The sequence below is a fragment of the Crinia signifera genome, chromosome 1, assembly GCF_055691185.1.
Source record: "Crinia signifera chromosome 1, ASM5569118v1, whole genome shotgun sequence".
NCBI lineage: Eukaryota > Metazoa > Chordata > Amphibia > Anura > Myobatrachidae > Crinia > Crinia signifera.
Window position 1 is genome coordinate 399,942,448 of NC_139217.1, and position 24,250 is coordinate 399,966,697.

General features: G+C 44.7%; 1 protein-coding gene across 1 annotated transcript in view; it reads right to left on the reverse strand.

Annotated features, from left to right (window-relative positions):
• APC (APC regulator of Wnt signaling pathway) overlaps positions 1–19,866 on the reverse strand; it is a 102,385-nt gene extending 82,519 nt beyond the window's left edge. The window contains exons 1-2 of the mRNA XM_083151660.1: positions 19,765–19,866; positions 16,372–16,458 (exon numbers count right to left, since the gene is read on the reverse strand). The gene's annotated coding sequence lies outside the window, so the exon portion shown is untranslated. The remainder of the gene's footprint in view (positions 1–16,371; positions 16,459–19,764) is intronic.
• Between the last annotated feature and the right edge of the window lie 4,384 nt (positions 19,867–24,250).

Consider the following 24,250-nt stretch of genomic DNA (forward strand, 5'->3'; position numbering starts at 1 on the left):
CCTGCCCGCCGCATTATGTGGCGCCCACTGCCCTGCCCGCCGCATTATGTGGCGCCCACTGCCCTGGCCGCCGCATTATGTGGCGCCCACTGCCCTGGCCGCCGCATTATGTGGCGCCCACTGCCCTGCCCGCCGCATTATGTGGCGCCCACTGCCCTGCCCGCCGCATTATGGGCCTGATTCATAATGACTCGCAATTTTATGACTTCAGCCACATCCCAATGTTTTGGGGAATGCATGTGCAGCCCACCTTTGTGAATGGCTTTGGCAACTTGCATAGACGCTGAGCTATTCGCAATTATCGGGACAAGGCAAACTAAGGGCAAGCACAATAGTTTCTTGGATGTGCCCCCCAAAACAGTGGGTTCACCCAGGAAAACTCTGGGCTTCCCCATGCGAACGCAGGTGGGCCAATGCCTGCGGGGGGCAGGTGGCTGACATCACATGATGTCAGTGCCCACCCCGTACGCCGCCAATATAGATGGCCCACTGTCCAACCCGCAGGCAGTGTCCTATGGGCTGGGGAAACAGTCACTGCTGCTCTGCACAGATTGGTAGTGAATGGATAGCAAACAAATGCATCCATCCTCTACACTGTGGTAGAAGAGCCTGGGGGCTGCCCATCAGCACTCAGAGCACTGGGTAAGCCCCACTGTGCCAAAAATGGCACCGTGACACAGACTCACGCCCAAGATGTCATAGTCCAACGTGTATGACCTCACAAGCACAGGGCCATGCACTATTTGTAGAATCAAACTATGGGATTTTACAGGGTTGGCTTTACAAGGTTGGCTTAAACATGGAAAGGTACCATACACTGTACACGGTCATCAGAAGCCCTGCACACATCGCCCAGGGATGCAGGGGATAAAGCCCAAAACTGCTGGTTTATTGGGTGACCCCATTTATGTTTTTGAGGGGTCCTGACTGAGGAATTCCAGTCCTGGGCTGATCAGTTTGGATCTTGCTAATGTTGTGGCATGGGAACACCGTGCTGTCTGTATTACTACTATAGCAGTGGTTCAGCTTGGTGCTTAGGAGGGGGGTGCAGTCTTTTATGCTCTATTAATCATTATGAAGCCTGCTCTCTATCTGTCCCCAAAGGTGGTGCTGCTTGAGGGAATCCGGAGAAGAACTGGAGAAACCTGCAGCAGTGTACACACTTCTATATTTGTCAGGTTATGGGTGGTCAGGTCTAGCCATTTTTAAGAAAGTTTCAAAGGATTTTGACCCGACCAGAATTGGAAGAAACCAAAAGTGATGCACACTATACCAGTGTCAGACCTATTGGTAGGTCAGGGGTTGGATGAAAATTGTACAAGTGTATACCTAGCTTTAGATAAAGGTTTAGACACTTTGGTTTTAGGATGAAAATAATTTATTTGGAGTTCTTTAATAAAGAATAATAACAAATTGTTTAACTTCAGAAGTCAATGTGACATCATTATAGCCATGTTGGGCTCATTTTTGTCTTTGAAATTGTACTTTCCTGTATGTTTTGCTTGCTTTGTACATCTTGAAGTCTAACAAAATTAGAAATGTTGCTTATTATTAGAAAATTAGCCTATGTACAGTAGTTTATGCAGCATTTGCTTGGAATGCTGATCTTTGCATGGAACAGTGACTTTTGTTCTGGCAGTCAGCCTGCTTATCTATCGACACACCTGCACGGCCTACAAGCACTGCACTACATTAAAATATATGCCATTGCATGATCCTTTTAATAGCATGTATTTCCAATATTCTGCTTTATGTTACATGTTGATAAGTCAAGAACTAAACTATGTTATAGCCAGATAAATTGTTGTGAACTCATTTGGCCTGTCCTAGAAAGCGAGGACATCTTGTCTATGGGACTACTTCCCTCGTCTACATCTGGTCTCAGACTGATCACATAGAACAGAGCTCTCGTCTCTTCCATCATTTCCTCTTTCTTTTACTAAACAATGTTCTAACTAATCCAATTAAAATGTTATACATTGTGGAAAAGGATCAAGTATACCAGCTAGCAAGATCTTAATGAATGAGCGCATTAAAAAGCTATAAGCATTACAGGAAACAGTTTAGGTTATGGGCTCCAAGCAGACTCCCAAATATAATTTCCAATATAGTGCTCTCAAACTGTGATAAAATACTGAATGCACCTATGAGGTTTGCAGTCCACAGGTAGACTTACCCTTTTCTTTATTATCATTTTGGTTTCTCAATCTAAATAAAATGTACAGTACCATCTACTGGCAATGCTACAATACAATTACATGGATATCCTGTAAAGAGGTGTACACACGGGCCGATTCTTCTAAACGCCCATACACGCTGGGCGACTTGGAGCTGAAAGTCGCTCAAAACAGCATGTTTGATTGGCTTTCAGCTCAAAGCCGCCCAGTGTGTACGCCTCGGCGATGAGCGCTGCTGCGCAAACCTGCATCATCGCCGGGAAAGCCTTTTTATCTGCTGGTAATGCAAAGCCGTCCACCAATCCGCGCTGACGGTGCCGGGCAGGGGAAAGCCGCTCAGTGCTTATGCACTGAGCGGCTTTCCCCCCAGCTGAGCGGCTTTCTATACATGCTGAGCATAGTCGCCCAGTGTGTATGGACCTTAAGACACATTGAGATCAGTCCTTCCTGCTCCCTCCTCCCCTTGAGCAGAAAGCCATGTGGTATAGCTCAGACAATGTCTTGGTTGACATTGTAAAAAGTCATCACAAGCAAAACATCCACACATGAAAAGGTCAACTTGAGTTTTTAACAATTTTTTTGTGTCAATGTTGATACCTGAGCACATAGGACTACATACTGCACATGTATTGTTAAGTATTAAGAAATCCCCCAACCCCCCCCCCAAAAAAAACAAAAACCTGAAATTAGAGAAAGACTCGTGCTGACCAATGTGTACTTACCTGACCCTATCGGGATTCCGGCATCGGTATTCTGAACCCCAGTTTTTAATCACTGTACTGCTTGGACTTACAGTATGTTTTCTATACGCATCCCCCATTGTCTACAAAGTTACAAGCACTATATTAATAACATCCTTTTAGCTGGCAGTTCCTTCCTGTCTGGTGTATGATGTAACTTGTTATTTTATTTGGTGACTCTTCCCACCTTAGATGACACTAATTTGAAGCAAAAACATTATAGTTGTATGGTTACTTCTCAACTCCTTACAATAGTACAGTTTAAATACATTGCATGATCATCGGAAACCATTTCCTTTAAATAATACCCAGGTGCATCCTTTATGCCTATCTTCTATTTCCCATACAACCCGTATCAGTGTCACAATGCTAAAGAACTCCAGAACATGTATGTACCAGTATAAAGCATTTGCCAAATTTTGGGGTAATTAAGGGCAATGTGAAAGAGCATATAGGGGTCTTAGCACTATATTTCTTCCTTTAGAAGACATGGATCAGTGATCCCTATAAGTACAATATGTTGGACACTGGCTTTTTCCGATAATGCAGGACATCATCCTGTTTTTGCACTCACACACCCATCCTGTTACAAAGTAGTCTGTATGCACGGACTGTGTATTTATACATAGGAAATAAGGATTTCTGAAACACCAGTGCACAAGCTCTAAGAGCATATACTGTGATCGAACGCACCCTCACTGGGTTCCCTCAGGGTCCCACGGGACCTGGGTCAATCAGGGATTCCCTCTTACTTAAAAAAGAATATGTCAGTATGCCCGCCAACACTGCTGGGGGAAGGTAGCTTTTGACTCCAGTGAATTTATATTTGTTCAACAAGTTATTTAAATCTTTCACCTATTTTTGGGACGGAAGACTTAGACAGACATCGTGCCTCTGAAGTTGTGTTTCCTTTTGGGGTGAAATGTGGCAGCAACAGTTGTTCTGCTACAAACAGCTTACAAGGAAACTGCCATGAGTAAAACACACGTTTGTGAATGGTTCTCCTGTATCAAATGAGGGAAAATGTCAAATGATGACCAACCTTGTTCCGGACCACTCAAACTGATGAAAATTCATCAAGCCATTGTGGAAGATTGCTGTGAGACCATTGATGAACTCATGGAGCTGCCTGGGATTTTATGGAGTCCCAGACAGTGACTTTATCAGAGGACTTAATGGGCAAAAAATGAGTTGCTGCAAAATTTGTGTCATGCCTGTTCGCCGCTGACCAGAGACAATTGCCTCCCTGCATGCTGTGCTTTGAAGGAACACTTGGAAGCCGAACCAGAATTGTTTTCAAAAGAGGCACTGCCTCGCTGCCTCACAGGTTGTGCAGTCCCTGCAAGCCACACCCCTCATTATTGTCATGCTGTGGGCACGGGGAATATATAAATGGGTTAGCCCGTACCAATGACCTATACAGTGGCATTATTTATTTTTTAATGCTAGTAATTCCTTTCCATATGCAACCAAACATCTGATTTGCCTTCCTCATTGCTTTGTTACATTACTTACTCAATCTTAAAAAGTGACTCACACAGTGGATCCTTTCCTCCTCTGTAGTTGATCTGCACATCAAAGATGCAGAAACAAATGACTGATCAAGGTCTTTGGGACTTTTTACTGTTTCTGTGTGTCAAAACACTAATGTGATATTTTTTAGGTATTTAATTGTTGACCATATGCATATGATTTATGCAAAGATAATAATTAAAATATTCAAACTATGGATGGTGATATACATATTTTATTAATAAAAACTATAATTGTACAACAACTGCCAGAATTAGTTACAAACCCATTTTTCTTTTATACTTGTAATTTGGTATTACTAATCCTACATGTATATGCTAATGAAATACTTGTATATCTACTTACATATCCCAGTGTTATAAGGTGGACTGACTAGTATTGCCTCAAAATAATATGGCTGCCAGAGTCCGTCCACAAGCGTTGGGAATGAAAACCGCCAAAACAAAAATGGCCGTCTGCGTACTCCCGTCTGCGTATGGAGATGGAAATAGGAGCACTATATGCTCCATAACATAGAATACGAGCAGCTACCGGAAGTGTGCAGCTTTCCACGGTACAGGAAGAGTGCAATTCCGGACATCAGGGGGCGCAAGTAATACACTTTATAAACTACATTAAACTATTTCTATTACTAGTTTTCAACGCAAACTATATTTATTAAATTTGTTTGTCTCTTGATCAGGCTACTATTAAGGTATTTTAATTAATTAAGTGTAACAAGTGCTAAACATTAACTTTATTGATACTGGTATATAAATCCTTATGTACCAAAGCCACATACACCCTTAAAAGCTGCTACCACAGCGAAACGTGTTGGGAGATCATCTGAAGGTGCCAACTACAGTCCCGTTTTGATAAAACACCTACCTATGTCCAAAAGTAACCAGCTTCGGGTGAAAATCACCCCAGCTTGGGAGTGCTAACCCTCACACTGAATCTGTTGACCTCCTGCAGGCTTGCAACAACAGGAGGATAAGACACCACTGTACTGTTTACCTAGAACGGCGCCCATCGCGGGCATCGCATGCCATTATAATGGCATACGATGCGATGCCCGCGATTTTACATAGAAATGCATGTTAAAATGTAAATCGCGTCGGTCGCATCGCATGTGGCCAAAAAAATTGCATGCTATGCGACCGACGCGATTACCGCGATTTTATATAGGGAACAATGTTAAATGGCCCAATTGACCTGATTTTACATAGGGAACAATGTTAAATGGCCCACAGACCCCAAATAGGCACCCTGAAGTGTGAAATGGCCCCCAAATTGTTAACGCCACCCCACGATCAACGTCAACCCGAAGCGTGGCGAGCGCAGCGAGCCCGCGAGGGGCGGCGGTACGCGTCCTCCGACCTTTTTATACCCCCCACTATCCACGTCGGCGTGGAGTTGAGAATAGAAAGTGTGGCGAGCGCAGCGAGCCACCGAGCCCCGCGAGGGGACACGGATACCTGTGAAGCCCGCGAGGGGACGCGAATACCTGTGAAGGTATCCGCGTCCACTCGCCACACTTTCTATTCTCAACTCCACGCCGACGTGGATAGTGGGGGTATGAAAAGGTCGGAGGACGCGTTGCGCCGCCGCTCGCCACGCTTTGGGTTGACGTTGATCGTGGGGTGGCCTTAACAATTGTGGGGGCCATTTCACACTTCAGGGTTACAAGGGTCAGGGACAAATTGCCTCTGACCTGAGAGCGATTCACCCATCATTAATTCCCAGCGCTGCTTTCTGTACTTTTGATCTCATTTTCACACTTCAGGGTGCCTATTTGGGGTCTGTGGGCCATTTAACATTGTTCCCTATGTAAAATCGGGTCAATTGGGCCATTTAACATTGTTCTTTATGTAAAATCGCGGTAATCGCGACGGTGCGATTTTTTGGCCACATGCAATGCGACCGACGTGATTTTTTACCTTCCGATGCCTAAGATCAAAATCGTGGGCGCCGTTCTAGGTAAACAGTACCGACACCACTATAAAGGATCCCATGAAAGCCAAGCGGTACCCAGTCAGGGGCTCTCCATCCAACAAGACACAAATAGGAAAGGACACGGTCGACTCTTTAGTCTAATCGGACACATGCAATATTGGATTGTAGTCACCTATTCAGCCACCTAACCTATTTTTGTTTCATTTTGTTGTATTACCAGTGTTGGTTTTAAGTATGCAACTATGAATTGTTATTTTAGGAATTAAAAAACAAATGTATTGTTCCAAGTGAATAGTACTTTGAAAGTGACTGATGAACAAATACACTTTTTTTTTTATAAATTAAAGGCCAGACTCCCCTCCTACAGATGGAGCCACCGCGCGCCTAGTCGCACGACAGTGCAATAAATAGATTGTAATCTATAGATTGTAAGCTTGCAGCAGGGCCCTCCTACCTCCAAGTCTGGGCGGTATTCAATGTGAATACCGGCGACGTGCAGCGAAAAAAAAAAAAAATGTAATTAAATATATATTCATGTGCTTACACATGCCCCTCCTCAGAATAAAATTCCAGATTTTTTGACACCAATTGTAACAAACAAAACACTTTATTTTAACAGTTCACCTTCCACTTCACCATAAAAAGATAGCGATTGCTACTCGGTGAATCATGGCGAAAAAACCTTGAAATGTATTCGCCATCTGGTCATTGAATAGGGTGATTCACAGTTTTAGACAGAAATTCGCCTTACAGCACAAAATCGCCATAAAAACCTGGCGAATCAGCCTCATTGAATACCACCCTCTGTCTGTTGTTACCCAGTTTGTTTTATCACTGTCTACTATTGTAAAGCGCAACGGAATCTGCTGTGCTATATAAGAAACTGTAAATAAATAATAAATAATAAAAAGCACAGCTTGGCATTTGGTATATGGCATTTTAGGATGAGTGCAATACCAGCAATTATCCACCAGATGTCGCTTTTTAAGATCAGCACTGCGCATGCGTCAGATATATAATGCAAAGCTATAGCGAAATAAGCCGGTGTGCGTGAAGTGTCCAGTGAAATGCAAGAACTTGTTTACTGTACATTTGGAAACACAGGTGTGAGTGGACCAAGGTCTGCGCAAAAGGAAGCAGCTGGGCTGTGCACTCTATAGGGGTATTCTTCCTCACCCCAAATGTGTAAATACAAGGAAAGCAGGCAGAGTACCCTTCACCAGCGCTTCAATAATTTATAAAAGAGAACAAAGATCAGAATACTTCCCCTTTTCCTATTTTGAAGGGGGGGGGGGGGGGGGGGGGGGTTTCTCCTCAGTAGTCAGAAGAGGTTAAATCCATATGTGGGAAAAAAATGTGATCATAGTATAATACAGTTTTAATCACACATTTAATTTCAAGATACACTTTTTTTTCCACCTTTTACTGTACATTTCTTTACTGCTCAGTATGTTAGATAGACAATTTTTTCCGAAAATACTATTGCACAGATATGCGTCTTATTACGCCATTTATAGTGGGCTATGGGGATAAGTGAGTGAGGATAAAGTACTTTCCACAACAATAGGGTGTGCGTGTGTGCGAGACGCTCATGCGTCCCATTCTCGGCAAACGGCACACCAAGGTCAATGCAGCGGAAAAGACAACAGCTGATCCAAACTTTAGGTTCCACTTGAATAAGGGCACTGCGGTCAGTGCATCTCATTACGCTGCACTGGTAAAACAAATTTACGCTACAGTAGGAATGTCATACAGCGTGAGCAGGCCAGACTCTAGCACCAAGCAGGTTAACAAAATGTCTACCCTGCGTGAATCATGGAAGCCCACATCTATTGAGCGAACAACGGCATAGGTTTTACTTTATTTAAGAGGTATACTGAAGGTGCATCTCATTATGCTATTTAAACACACAGGGGCTGCTGACAAAGGCACAGACGATGTAATGATCAACGCGATGTTCCGGTCTCCTACCAGCACCGCTGACCAGGTTTTGGTGCACCTGATATGCAGCAGGAGATGACACACCAGAGTGCAGGCTTGCTCACTGTCATCTTCCCGCAGTCCGGCTATGGTGCCCTGGCTGTAAAGGAAGCCAGAAACCCCTGCAAGCTGGGCGGACAATAGAAGGGGACCCCACCCGCAGTTGTTTTCCGCTTCCCTTCTTGCTGTCACATAAACTAGTCTACCCAGAAAGCCAAGAGTCTTGAGTCTCTAGGGCACCTAGAACTGGAGATTTCAGGGTGCAAAATGGACACATTTTCCCCATAAACTATAATGGGCCCATTAATTCAGCCCCACCAAGAATAATACTTTGCGTACTAAGTAGCACTTTTTAAAAAAAAATATGTTTTATTAGAACATCACTTCATAGTCAGAGTGTGTAATAATTCGGACATAAAACTAATGGGCCCTACACACAGAGCCACTTTCTGAGGGATTTTACATAATCGCTCAGAAAGTGGCTGACTATTGCTGTGTGTGTAGCCCACACAGAAATGCAAATGCACGGGTGCGAGGGACAGTGATACATACCAGCCATGCTTGTTATTGTTGCTCAGAAGGCCCACACATCTTCACGTGTGTGGTGACCTGAGCCATCAGCTGCCGGGAGCCCCCGTGACGCCACCCCTGGAGATCCCCAAGCCACCTCCTACTGACGCATGAGTGAGCACAGTGAGTCCCGTCTGACCCCGGCAGTGCTCCGCCTCGGTGCCCCAGCAGCTGAGTGACTGCTGGTGCACCGAGTGAGCGAAAGAGCGCTCCCTGGGCAGTGAGAGTGAGCAGCCAGGGATAGAGCCTTGCTGCAGGAGGAGGAGAGGAAGTGGACATCATGGAGACTGAAAGCAGAAGGGGTCGGGCAGGGAACATGAAGTCTGCAGTGAGCGCAGTCACCGGCTGCAGCACAGACTCAGCACTGAGGAGCGGGGAGTCTGCCCATTGGGCTGTGACAGGTAAGTGCCCACTTAATTACTCTACATCCGCTGCCCTCTGTGCTATGCCCAGCTGCTGGCTGCAGTGCGACTGGTACATCACTATACTGGGGCATAGGAAAACTTCTTATAGTACTGTACTAGTAGGAGGTGGGCACATGGTATTTTCCCCCATGTCTCTTCCACGGCTGCATATTGCATTGTGTTCTCACATATACAGTAACCCAGGGTTCAGGTTGCTAATGGGTCATGCTGTCCCCTGGCAATACCGGCTCTCCCTGTAGGTAACATACACTTGGCTCGGGCAGGCGGTCACTGAATGTGCAATATGGACACTATTGCACCAATGTTTATATGTCACACTGACATGTGTTATATGACACTCCCTCCCCCCCCCATGCTTTATTCCAACCCTTTAATTAAATTGAGAGATTTTAAATCTCTCATGCTGAATCTCCTATGCTGAATCTCCGGCACAAATCTCTCTGTGTGTAGGGCCCTTAAGTAACACTTTGTGTACGAAGTAGCACGAAGATCTTTTATTGTACTGTCCTGTAACAGCTACAGCTATAAGTGATATCTCTAGAAGCATAATCGGGAGAGATAAAAGCTCCTAGTTACCAGATGTCAAAACACTGTTTAGTGTTTCCATTCAGTTTTTACATTTTTAAGGTACTAAGTAGCACTTTGCGTACTTAGTTTAGGTTTAAGAAATAATTTGCCTAGTCCGAGCCGCAGCGCGGTTCGCCGCGTCTCATGCGCAAGCTCATCCCATTCATGGTGAATGATGCAGCTCCATCTGTACTGTATATAAAACCGCTGCTGGATTAGCGGAACATTATCCACCCAGTGGTATCGATGTGTATTGCATGCGTATTGTATGGTGTGCCTCAACGCACCTCAATGGCATGCCAAAACCTTCGCCTCGGTGCACTGGCACAATAGATGAGCGTGGATTATGCAGCAATAAAGTTTGCATTTGACTTCTTAAAAGAAAGAAAAAAATTCTCATTTCATTCATATCAGGAAATCATTCATTTTAAACCTTCTTTGCACACTTTTTATAGATACACACCAAAGGGTACTTGTGTCGTTTCACGGCAGCAGTTACGTCATCAGCGTAGCGTCCTTGTCAGAATCAGCATAGTGTTCCCGCAACCAGCATAGTCAGTCACAAGTAGCGTAGTGTTCCCGCAGCCGCTTAGCGTAGTTAGCGTCCCTGTCAGAGACAGCGTAGTGTTCCCGTGGCCAGTCTAGTTAGTCAGCGGTACGCAGTTATAGTAGTCAGTCAGGAAGTACATTGTGTCAGTTATGGCTGCCGACAAATTAACCATCTTTAACCTACCGCAGACGGAGTAGGAGTCAGTGAATTTTTTACAACGTCACCACTTTCTTCCAGAGACAAAGAAGTGCAAATGGGCATCCAATGAGACTGAATGTCAAGGAGTGGATGCGGCGCTGCCACATAAGAAGCTGTGGCAAGAAGGTTAGTCTCCGGGCCGCACAGTGGTTTCAGGGATGCCATCTCACATTTATGACGCTTCTACGCTTCGTGTTTTCTTGAGTGGAGGAGCTAACAAGTTTCACATTTTGTGGGCGCCACCTCTTAATTTCAAAGAAAACCACCGTGCTGTATAATAACCTTATGCGGAGGCCTGCACCCTGGATTTAATGTCGCAGCCCGAATGCCGGATTGGCAAAATAGTGGAGGTGGACAAGAGTCTCTGTCCAGATAAAAAGTCATGTCGGACGCGTCAACAGTGGTTGTTTGGAGGCATATCCCAAGACACCGGTGAGTGTTTTGTAACGCCTGTGGCCATACGTGATGTTTGAACCCTGATGTCTGCCATCAACAAGTATATAGAACCAGGTACCACTATATATTCCGATTGCTGGTGTTCATACAAAACTAAACAGCTTGAGCAGGCAGGGTACCAGCATGCACGTGTAAACCACCGGTATAATTTTGTGGACCCGGAGACTGGGGTTCATACATCGAACGGCTGTGGGGATCTTGCAAGCTGCAGAACAAAAGGCAACGGGGCACTGCACGCCAAAATCTGGACTCATATCTTCAAAACGCTCTGCGCAGAAAACCCTTTCCAGCGGATTCTATATGCCCTAACTCTGCTCCCAATGGCTCACAAACCAGCCAACACAAATGCAGACACAGCTGCGTCAACTTTAGCTGCATTTGCCGTGAATGTAGAAACTGAAGAATAACTGTTTTATTATTTTCTGTGTGTTATTATTTGATATTATAGTACTTTAAGTGTTTTTTTTCTTCTTTATTATTCACTAAAATCCAGTTACCAGTTAACACATGTTGTTATTACTGTTTCAGATGTATGATAAGGCAGGTGTGAATGTTTTCTTTAAACACCCCCACTACCCATGCTAGCCAAGCTTCAGGCTGGCGTGGATAGTGGGGGTTTGAAATGGAGGCATTTGCCAGTATGTAACATGGAGCACTGGCAAATGCCTCCTTTATTGTGCATGAGACGCACTTGCGGCCGCACCCCCCTTTGTGCAGGAGACGCACGCACTACCAAACCCTTAACCCTGTCGGCAGGGTTCCGTACCCTGCCGCAATACTTACTGAGACGTTCAAGCGTTTGAGACGCTCCTGCATCTCAGACAGACAGAGCACCTCTCCGCCGGCATCCGCCAGCGGAGAGGGCATCATGCAGGCGCCGGCGCTGTGCGAGGGGCGCTCACTAGGCTTGCTGGAGACAGAGCTGCAGCTCCTGAAGACAGTATAATGACTACGCAGGACTGCCGCGGAGACACTACGCTAAATACTCTAGGCAGCCGTTGGGCTACGCAGACAACGTAACTTAGGCTGCCGCTGTGAATCTACACAAGTAAGGCAGCCGTTGGGCTATGCTAATAACGTAGCTTCAATCGTAGTGTAAGCTGCCACCGGGAAACTACACAAGTACCCACCAAAGTTTGCCTTCATTAACGCCTTCGCACAGGAAGATGCAAAAGCCAGGCACTTTACCTGAAGTACACTGGCCAATATCAAAAGCTATTAAACAAGCTATTAAACCCCTCAGTGTCAAGGCTGCCATCTTGGATTGGTCTCTGGCCACAGATACACATGGGTTTACTGTGAATGGTGTCTCCTTACTGTATTCACCGAAACACAACTACACTAGAATTCTTAAGCCCGTTGCCTCTAATACAGCCACATGGTGGAAAAAAAGACTATCCACTAGTCTGCTGTGTAAAGCTCATTAGTCAATTATACTGGATAGTTATATTTACACACAGTAATTAGGTCACTAGTTAAGATCCTTTTATTAAATGTAAACAAGTACAAATAGTCTACTGTTTTCAATGTAATGGGGCCCGTACATCCGAGAGGAGTTGCACCAATTCTCCATTCTGCGTACACCGGTGTCGTGGAATTGGGGAAATCAGACAAAATATATGATCAGTATTGCCAAATCTGGGATTTTAAACATGCAAAATATCCCCAATTTTGGACAGATCATCAATCATCGTTAGTTGTGATCAGCATTTTTAATCTGTGGATCAGGAAAATGTTACTCTGTACAACACACATTATTATTTATCATATATTGTTTATGCTACATTTTTAAAGAGGTGATAACAAATAAACATGGAGCACATTACACCTTTAACAACATAGGCAGGCTATAGGGGTATTCAATTGGTTCCGAATCTAAAGTTAAGAGAGGATGTCAGAACAACTATTTCTGCCAAATATCTTGACTGTCTGACAATTAGTTTATTAAATATTGATTTTTCATTTTAATAATTGTGGCTGCTTTATCCAGTTCATTATTAGCATTAAGAACATTTGGACCTTTAAAATACAAATTTTCCTCCTGAATCCAAACAAAAATGAAACAAACTGCCTCACATTTTGTGTTACTCAACGTTATTCAACGACGCATATTTTTCAAACAGTAAAAAAATAATGACGTTAATTTGACATTAGATATCCCAAATGTTTTTTTTAGGTGCTTAACAAAGAGGTATCCATTACTACCACAAAAAAATTATAATAATAATCAGTATGGTACTCTATTTAATAGTGGTGGAAAAAAAATTATGAAGTTGACATTCAGTTAATGTTGTACCACATACATAATGAACACAACAAGCCATGACATTTAAAAACTAACATTTTATTACATTGCAGTTAAATATACTCACCTCTCAGCAAGCTTGTACATGTGTGTTAGTGCAAGCTTAAATGTCCAGATCAGCATGTGACAAAGTCCCCTCTGTTATTTGCCACACAGATTTGAAGCATATCATGACTTGCAATGGCACACCCACAACACACCCACCAAATGAACCACTTGTGTGCATTTGTAGCCACCTCCCACTTCCTGGCCAGGTATGTCCTTCACTTTTTTCTCCACCTTTCTTATACCATTTGACAATCAAAACAGGAGTGCAAATAGATCGCTCAACTACATGAATATCAGCATTGCGTGTGAATCAGAATCAGGCTCTACGTGTGAGGTATATCTACACAGCTATCTTAATTGAAGTGGAAAGAATAGCAATGAAGCTTTCCCAAGTCAGTTTGGCTCTCCCTTAAGTATTACTCCATACAGTCCTTGCCCAATATATATTTTCCCGAAATAGAGCAGAGCAGCTTTCGGTCTCCAGAGGATAATTTAATACCAAGAATGCATCATTCTTTTCGTCAAGGGAAGATAACTGACCAAGTGACTATTTGCAAATCACCAGATCCAGAACCATTTGATAAGCGGACAGTCCCACGGGCAAGGAACAAAGTCTGCTCTAGGGAACAGGAATGATTACATGATGGACCTTTTTCAAAAAAACCACCCAGCATAGAAAGGCTTTTAGAAATATTTTTAGATACATAGCTGCAATTGAGAAGATCCACTAGGGAACATAGGGTGTTATTCTGGTTCACGCTTTCTGACAAATTACTTCTTAGATGGACAAAACCATGTGCACTGCAGGTGGGGCAGATGTTACTTGTGCAGAGAGAATTAGATTTGGGTGGGGTTTTACTTCAAAGTAAGATCTATATTGCAGTGTAAAAATAAAGCAGTCAGTATGTACCCTGCACAGAAACAAAATAACTCACCCAAATCTAAATCTCTCTGCACATGTTACATCTGCCCCCCTGCAGTGCACATGGTTTTGTCCAGCTAAGAAGGAATTTGCCTCTAAGAGTGAGCTAGAATAGGGCCCATAGTAACAGGTCTACTGAAATTTCCAGAAAGCAATACTTCCAGTGACCCATTCCAATACAGAGGTCTTAACAAATCACCATCTCCCTCAAAAGAGATAAAGGGCAGCAATTAGCCACTTCATTGACTGCAGGTAACTGCTTCGCGGGGGGCTATCCAATCAGCCAGGGATTTTGTTTCACCTGCCTCAGATGAAACCAACTCCCGAAAATGGCCCCATTTTCAAGCAAACATCGAGATATATGTATTAAGATTTCATCTATGCTGCAAACTATGCAAACTTTTCTGGTAAACACAAGGGTCCGTATTCAATTGGCATATCAAACCTGATCTAAAGCAACAGGAGATAGCGGGGGCCATATTCAATTGATCTTTGTTTTTGCAGTGATTAAGCTCATTAAGTTTGGTTTTAGCCGCAGATAGCGGCTAAATACAACCAATCCGCAAAGCGTCTGAGCTGTGAAACGGGTGACTTTCTCTGTTTTCCCCTGGGTTGTTTGATCTGAAATACGGGCACAGGTAGCCAGACGTGCCTGTACAGCGCAAAATTTGAATAGCTCCATTGAGCGCCCTCTAGTGGCTGCCGATGGCACAAACATTTAAATATGGCCCATAAGTAGTATGGCCCACAAGGAAGGCTAAGGGGATTCTTTTAATCATGGAGGTGAAGGAATGCAGGGGAATCTTAAACCAGAAAGAAAACTGATGTTCACAAGAAATGTAGGCCTATGCATGGCAGTACCCTGGAAGAAGTCTTTTAGGTAAAGTGTACTGAATGGCTACAGAGATCTTCTTTGATTAGATTAATACCTCCATTCAATCTAGTTTGAAAAGGTCTGTAAAACATAACTTTTTGTCCCAAATGACCTGAAAAGGGTGTGAATATCCAACAAACCTGTACCAGTCAACAGAAGCAGGAGGGTGTTGATTAAATTTACTGTGAACCCTGAGACTGACAAATTCAGATTATGCTTAGTAAGTGAACATAGGGATTGGAAAGAGTAAAAGAGCAGAAATGTTAACCTAGCCAACTGCGATGAACCACAGACCCAGACTGCAGTACCCTAAGCAGTGTCTAGTATTAGATTCCATATAAAAACAAAGGTGACAGAGGGCAGTTAAGGTATGCACCTAACATATATATTAGGTCACTGACCAAACCATAATTACCAACATTGATATAGTGTCATAATATCTCATTATACCTTGCAATTGGGGACACAATAATAAAACAAGACTGGGGGCGGTATTCAATCTCGGGCCTATTTCCGACAGGGGAAATAGCCCTCGCCACCTATTCAATACTGCCATTTCCGACAGCTTTGAAGGCGCAGTATGAAAAATCAGATCCGATTGTTTTTTCAGAAACAGCCGGGGATTGTCGAATTTGTGGCCGTTTCTCGACAATCCATGGCGGTTTTCGCTGGCACGCCCCCTTTTTGACAATCGACAGGTGGAAGACTGAATTACGCCTGTTGAGTTGCAGGCGAGCTGGCAAAAAACGGCCCAAAATTCCAACAGTAGGGATGTTCCGACAGTCGGAATCCCTAATTGAATGCCCCCATGTTATTATAAACCGTAAGATAAATCAGGATAAAACCAAATCACATAAAGGGTGGAGATGTACTAAGCCTTAAAGTGGAGGTACCGCCACTCAGCTCCTACCTAACATGATACAGAAGCTGATTGGTTGGTCATTTATCACTCTCCATTTTATTCACTTTTCGAAGCTCAGTACATCTGGTCCAATATGAGGAAAACACTTAAAAACTTTAAGAAATGTCTTTAACATCTACTACTCCTTCAGATAAACTGTATAAAAAAAAAAAAAAAAAAAGAGTATTACTTTTTGGTTGCAAAGGATGCTCCTACAGATGTTCTTTTCACCACTGGAAAACAACAGGAGGCAGATCTTCTAACAGTCAATCATTAGCTGGAAATAAAAACAAGAAATAGATCAATTTAGTATTTTTTTTTTTAATTCACACCTTTTATCTCGCAGTAAAAAGGACTACTAGGGAGCAAAGTCCATATCCTTATAGTCTGCCAGCGTAGGAAAAAGGAAAAAATTCATACCACACGTGGAGAAATATACATACTTTCAAAGGTTCTTTCTATCCTGGGTTCCCTTTTGGTATTACTCTTACGCCATATACACACTGTGCCATATACACACTGTGCATAGCATCTATTCACACAGCGCAGGCAAAGCAGAGGGCAGGCTGTTTTAGCAACTCCCCGCTACATATTTTGCCTTACAAAAAATCTGGCTGAGCACAGGGTGCTGCTAAAACAGGCTATCCTGAAAACTATATTAACAATTTAATCACATACAAATCAAAATAAAAAATAAATAAAAAAACTGACATTGTAAAAGTCTAATCACACAGTAAAACAAAAGTGCAGCCTTCCATTCCAGGCATCTTCTAAGCGATGTCACTAGATTTCTTAGAAAATGCCCCTACATTTCTCTGTGTGTAATGGCAAAGCGATGCACAGTCCCTGCGCCACTATTGCCCCAGCGATTAATATCCACAGGCTGTACAAATCTATAATTCCAGGCGTCAGGACCAGTGTTGGCCCTTAAAGATCGCTCAGTAGCACAGCGGTGTGCAGCGAGATCTAGCATAGCTCAGAACGCTCATCTCCCCATTGTTGTCTATGTCGATTTGGACATGGAATAAGTGTACCACTGAGCTCGCCATGCTTCATGTACGGTGCTTTACTGTGCCTGGCACACTATGGTTTTCTCACTCTATGACCAATTGAATAGTAAAGTATGACAAACCACCTTTAAAAAAAAATAAAATGTATGTGTCAACCATTCTTAGGTGTTGACTCAGTCACTGTCTACCATTAGTGGTCGAACTAGTAACTGTCGACTCAGGGACTGCATTCCGTGATCACATGCATTGCAATCCAAAGGAGTTGCCTGATACACACCGCTCATAGCGCCTGACTCAGCAAGGATCGTATAGGCTAAGCTGCTTGCAGCTAGCAATGTAAATGCAGGAGGAAGTGCATAACACCCCCTGTCTGCATTTGCAATTGTAGTTCTAGAAAATCATTGGTCACAATGTTCATCTGAAACTGCAGTCTACCCCTTTTACACCAAGGAATAACCCAGGTTGGACCCAGGTCATCGTTGGTGTAAAAGGGGCCAACCCAGGTCCAGTAACACTGGTCTCCTACCCAGGTCCAGACCAGGGTTGAACACTGGTTGGACCTGGGTCGTGTGCGGTGTAAATGGTCCCAACCCAGGTTGGGACATCCGGGTAGTGCTGAAAGCATACCAGAAGTGCTGGACGCCTTTCCACATTGCGCTGCAGTGGCAAAAGACAGCAGCCAGGAAGGATACTGGCAGTGCACACAGAAATCATAATTGGATGCAGTATCATTTATATTATTTTTTTTTTGGGGGGGGGGGGGGGGGCACATGGGAAATTCGGTCTGCTGCTGCAGGGGAAGGGGCTGGGGAGAGCACATGGGCTGCACTTTTATACCGCTGTGTATGCTTGAGCACTGAATAAAACTTTTTGAAAAATATTTTACTAAATAAACTAACTTGTCATATCTTTTAATTTTTATTTTAAAGCATTGGGGGAAAGTTGGATGGCAGTTTATCAGTCCTAATATGGACATGTTTAATGTCATCCATAGGGAAAAGTAGTGCTGACCCAGGTTCAGTGAAAACCACGCAGACCTGGGTCCGACCTGGGTCACAGTGCTGTGTAAATGGGGTATGAAGCTGGGTCCAACCCTGAAAACTCCTGTGTTCAAAGACCAGGGTCCGACCAGGGATTTTGGTGTAAAAGGGGTATGAGTCTGTCCATATTCAGACTTGCCGCGGCCAAAAAAAACTGCCTTGCACATGTGGTCCTCCCCCAAATGTCTCTGCCTGTCAATCAGACAGAAGCATTTGCTAAACTGCGCTGTGATCACATGGATCAGTTCTACAGAGTTTCCCAATAACCAGGAATCTGCAGGTTCGATCACATAAGCAATCGATCCTGAACTAAGCCCATAATGAGTTTCCCAATAACCAGGAATCTGCAGGTTCGATCACATAAGCAATCGATCCTGAACTAAGCCCATAATGAGGCGATTTATGTATAAGTGGAAGGTTTAGCCACAAATTTGATGCCATAAAGCCATATGCATCACCTTCATTCTTCCTTGAACCTGGACAGTGGTTATTTAAATTACGTCTGACATTTTGATAAACAATCACAGCTCCTGTTCCATGATCTTTACTCTTCTGTCCACTTGGTGGGGACTGCAGATCAATATCCTCAAACTATTAAAGTGTGTGTAGGTTTCTTGATACACCATCTATTAGGTCTCACAACTCAGTGTCTTCCTTGCGTCATGTTTTTGTCTAGTCCACAGGTGCCCGCCATCAGTAATTACCAGTTTACTTCCATTAGTCTCGCTTTATAAGTTGCCAAAGAAAAGTTAATTGAATCAGATGGTCCATTCCCTACTTTCACCCCACTAAAGCTGGCCATACACCTGAACACGACCTGATCATATGCTAGTCGTAAGTGCAATCATATGTGATTTAAAAGCACATACGATCTGCTTACAATCACAATGAAAGCCGACAGATCATACGTGCAGCGCGTATGATCTGAGGGACGACCTCTCAACCCATGGAACCGCGCATCATAACGACATTCCTCTTCATGTGCACACAATCCATTGCAAGACTCGTCCAAATCATGGGAATTGGCCAGAGATCGTTCAGGTGCATGGCCAGCTTAAGGTCGCTGTGCCTGTGGGCTTGATGTAGGAGGCTGTGGGTCAGTGAGATACCAGCAGCTGGAGATAGAGGAAAAGGCAGCTCCCCAGTACAGGTAATGGCCAAAGACCGGCGGTGTCTGAGGGAATATAGTTTCAAGTGAAGGTAGCTGCAGATGCAGGTAAATGTCATGTATGCAGCAGCCACCAGCAAAACATATCTCCTGGAAGTCAGGGGTCAATAACTCCCATCATGCACTGGGCACCTTATTTATTTATTTATTTATTTATTAACTATATGGCCCAGCATGCCTCCTCTCTACTATAGTAGAGAGGAGGCAGAGGATGAAAAAGAGGGACGGGGAGGAAAATGGGAATGTAGGAGAAGTGACAGGAAAACCGAAGGGTCAAAAATAATATCTATCTATATTTATATATTATAGTGGCTTTATAACAGATCAGACTGGCTACAAAACAGACATGACCAATTACAACTCACCTGCCCACCATGTCCAGGGTCAGCAGAGTGCAGGGATTTCTCCGGCGTCCATAGAGATTGCCCACATCCCAGACTGCTGAGCGGATAAAACATCACTTCCGCCTAACGGAACCAACAATGCAGGAACCATTACCCGCAATACAGCACTTGGGTTCCGTTGTGCAGGAAGTGACGCGCGGCATGAGACGTACAAAATATAAACAAACATAGTGCCTGATAAATAAGAGTGTGATGTACATAGCGCACATAGTGAATATGCGTGAAAGATCATAAGAACAATTAATAAAAGAATATAACCTTATAGCTGCGTGTGAAGATTGCTAGGCAACCACCCTTAACTATAGCATGCCTCATTCGAAAAAGATTTGAAGTGCACGTAAAAACCACATGGTCCATCCAGTCTGCCCTTTAAGGTTGGGTTATGAGGGTTAGGGATTTCATCTAGTATTAGCTTATTATGTTTAGTTTATTAGTTTTAGTTAGTGTATTAGGGTTACTAATGTCATGTAAGGAATGGTCACCATTATAATAAAGTATACACTATATCAGGGGTAGCCAATTCCAGTCCTCAAGAGCTACCAACAGATAACGTTTTCCATGTCTCCTCACAGAATCACAAGTGAAGTATTTAGCTCCACCTGTGGATCTTTTAAAGTGTGTCAGTGAGTAGTAGGGTTACCACCTTTTTGTTGAGAGATTCCCGGACATTGGCCCGCCCCTTGACACACCCACTGACCCATCCCAGCCCCACCCCCAGACCCGCCCCTAGACCCGCCTTATGTTGATTTTTTTTAAACCTTTGCTTCCATTTCATTCTTGATTTTGCATACCATAATTCCAGTTACATGTTATATCACATACATTAATGGCCATTACAAGTTATGCCACACATCGTGATGCTAATTCCGTGTTATGCCATATACCGCAATGGCCATTACACATTATGCCAGGACTCAACAGAATTTTTGCACAGGATGGAGAACATGGACAGTGCGCGCCGAAGGCGCGCGTCAAATTTTTGACATAATCCCGACACACCGCAAACCAGGGGCGGATTGGCCCACCGGGAAACCGGGTAATATCCCGGTGGGCCGGTCTATTAGACACTAGACCCGGCCGCTCTCCCCCCTGGCAGGGCCGTGTGATCACTATCTCCTTAGCAGCGGCCGGGCTGATCTGTCAGCATTTAACATGGCCGCGGGAGGGCTGCTGACTGTGCATGCGTGGACACACACACAGCTCCTCCCGCGGTTCAGCTCCTCTCAGTGCCATTGCCGTCCTTCGGCTTCTCCTGCTGGCAGCACTTCCCTCTACTCCCCGATCCTCCTGTCAAGGTAAATTACAGGCAGCATCACCCTCCCTCCTTGTCTGTAACAACGAAAATAGCACTCGTCTTCAGTGCCGCCCACCTCCCTCCCCTTCCTCTTAGAAGCAGGATGCAGGCAGCTCTTCGTATGCTCTGCTGACTCTGAGCATGCTGCACCTGCACACATGGCCATGTGTCTGTGACTGGAGGAGCCTGCCCTGCAGCCAGGCATGGACAGGGGAGCAGCTTGCACCACTACAGCCAGCCACACCAGCATAGTTCTAAGGTATGTGATTTATGCTGGGGAGGGAGGATGTGACATGTTAATATGTCCAGGGGACATGCTGGGCAGTGTATATACAGTATTGGGGGGGGGGGGGTGTGGGGTGCATATACAGCATGTGTGTGTGTGTGTGTGTGGGGTGCATATACAGCATGTGTGTGTGTGTGGGGTGCATATACAGCATGTGTGTGTGGGGTGCATATACAGCATGTGTGTGTGTGTGGGGTGCATATACAGCATGTGTGTGTGGGGTGCATATACAGCATGTGTGTGTGGGGTACATATACAGCATGTGTGTGGGGTGTGCATATACATTGGGCATTAATGGGCATCACGGTGTGTGGTATATGTATAATGGAGCATCATGGTGTGTGTCATGTATAATGGGCATCACGGTGTGTGGCATATGTATAATGGAGCATCACGGTGTGCGGTATATGTATAATGGGCATCACGGTGTGGCATATATATAATGTGCATCACGGTGTGCGGCATATGTATAATGAGCATCACGGTGTGCGGCATATGTATAATGAGCTTCACGGTGTGCGGCATATGTATAATGGGCATCACGGTGTGAGGCATATGTATAATGGGCATCACGGTGTGTGGCATATGTATAATGGGCATCACGGTGTGTGGCATATGTATAATGGGCATCACGGTGTGTGGCATATGTATAATGGGCATCACGGTGTGAGGCATATGTATAATGGGCATCACATTGTGCGTCATATGTTTAATGGCATCACAGTGTGCGGTATATGTATAATGGCCATCACGGTGTATGGCATATGTGTAATGGGCATCACTGTCTCCCCTCCCTGCATCCTCCACCACTTTGTGACTCCCCTCCCTGCATCCCCTGCCACTCTGCATTCCCCCTCCTACCCTGCATCCTGTGCTACCATGCCCCCCTCACACTCTGCGTCCTGTGCCACCCTGCGTAAGTCCTCACTCCCTTCGTTCTCAGCCACTCTGCATCTCCCCTCCCAGCATTCTATGCCACCCTCCATCCCCCCCTCCCTCCCTGCATCCTCTTCCACCCTGCCACTTCACTGTATTGGGAGACCCCCTGTCGCCCACCCCCTCTATCTCCCCAGCCCCACAGGCTGCAGAATAAACGCGGTATATTCACCTATTCTGCAGCCTGAGGGGCTGGGGACATAGCCAGCAGTTCGTTGAAATAGGCCACACCCCCATATTGATAGGCCACACCCCCAAAAAATTGGGCGCGCCACCGGCGCGCAACAACTCTCCCGCCCCATTAGGGCTGCTTCGAGATATTTCCCGGGCTGGTTTTAATTCCCAATCCGCCCCTGCCGCAAACCCATTATATAGTATACCACATGCCATAATGGCCATTACAAGTTATGCCACACATCGTGATGCCAATTACGTAATATGCCATGTACTGCAATGGCCATTACACATTATGCCAGGACTCAACAATTATTTTGCAAAGGATGGACAACACGGACAGTGCGCGCCGAAGGCGCGCAGCAAAATTTTTGACATAATGCCGACACACCGCACACCCATTATATAGTATACCACATGCCACAATGGCCATTACAAGTTATGCCACACATCGTGATGCCAATCACGATGTATTATTCCATGTACTGCAATGGCCATTACACATTATGCCAGGACTCAACCAAATTTTTGCACAGGATGGCAAACATGGACAGTGCGCGCAGCAAAATTTTTGTCATAATGCTGACACACCGCACACCCATTATATAGTATACCACATGCCATAATGGCCATTACATTTTATGCCACACACCGTAATGCCCATTGCACGTTTTAATGAACTTTGTAATTCCGATTACTCATAAGCCCACACATGATGCCCATGACATACTATATAACACACCGTAATGCCCATTACATACTATATAACACACCGTAATGCCCATTACATACTATATAACACTGCAATGCCCATTACATACTATATAACACACCGTAATGCCCATCATATACTATATAACACCGCAATGCCCATTACATACTATATAACACTGCAATGCCCATTACATACTATATAACACTACGCAATGCCCTTGACATACTATATAGCACCGCAATGCCCATGACATACTATATAACACCGCAATGCCCATTACATACTATATAACACTGCAATGCCCATTACATACTATATAACACTACGCAATGCCCTTGACATACTATATAGCACCGCAATGCCCATGTCATACTATATAACACCGCAATGCCCATGTCATACTATATAACACTAAGCAATGCCCATGTCATACTATATAACACTAAGCAATGCCCATGACATACTGTATAACACACCATACACATTTGACACATAAATGCCACTTACCTATATGCTCAATGCCAGGGGCTTCATGCCGATGCCAAGGTGGACTGAATTTGCTCGTTGCCGAGGGGGATAGATCTGTGCCTCTGTGCTCGTTGCCGAGGGGGATAGATCTGTGCCTCTGCTCGTTGCCGAGGGGGATAGATCTGTGCCAGTGTGCTCGTTGCCGAGGGGGATTGATCTGTGCCAGTGTGCTCGTTGCCGAGGGGGATTGATCTGTGCCTCTGTGCTCGTTGCCGAGGGGGATTGATCTGTGCCTCTGTGCTCGTTGCCGAGGGGGATAGATCTGTGCCTCTGTGCTCGTTGCCGAGGGGGATTGATCTGTGCCAGTGTGCTCGTTGCCGAGGGGGATTGATCTGTGCCAGTGTGCTCGTTGCCGAGGGGGATTGATCTGTGCCAGTGTGCTCGTTGCCGAGGGGGATTGATCTGTGCCTCTGTGCTCGTTGCCGAGGGGGATTGATCTGTGCCAGTGTGCTCGTTGCCGAGGGGGATTGATCTGTGCCAGTGTGCTCGTTGCCGAGGGGGATTGATCTGTGCC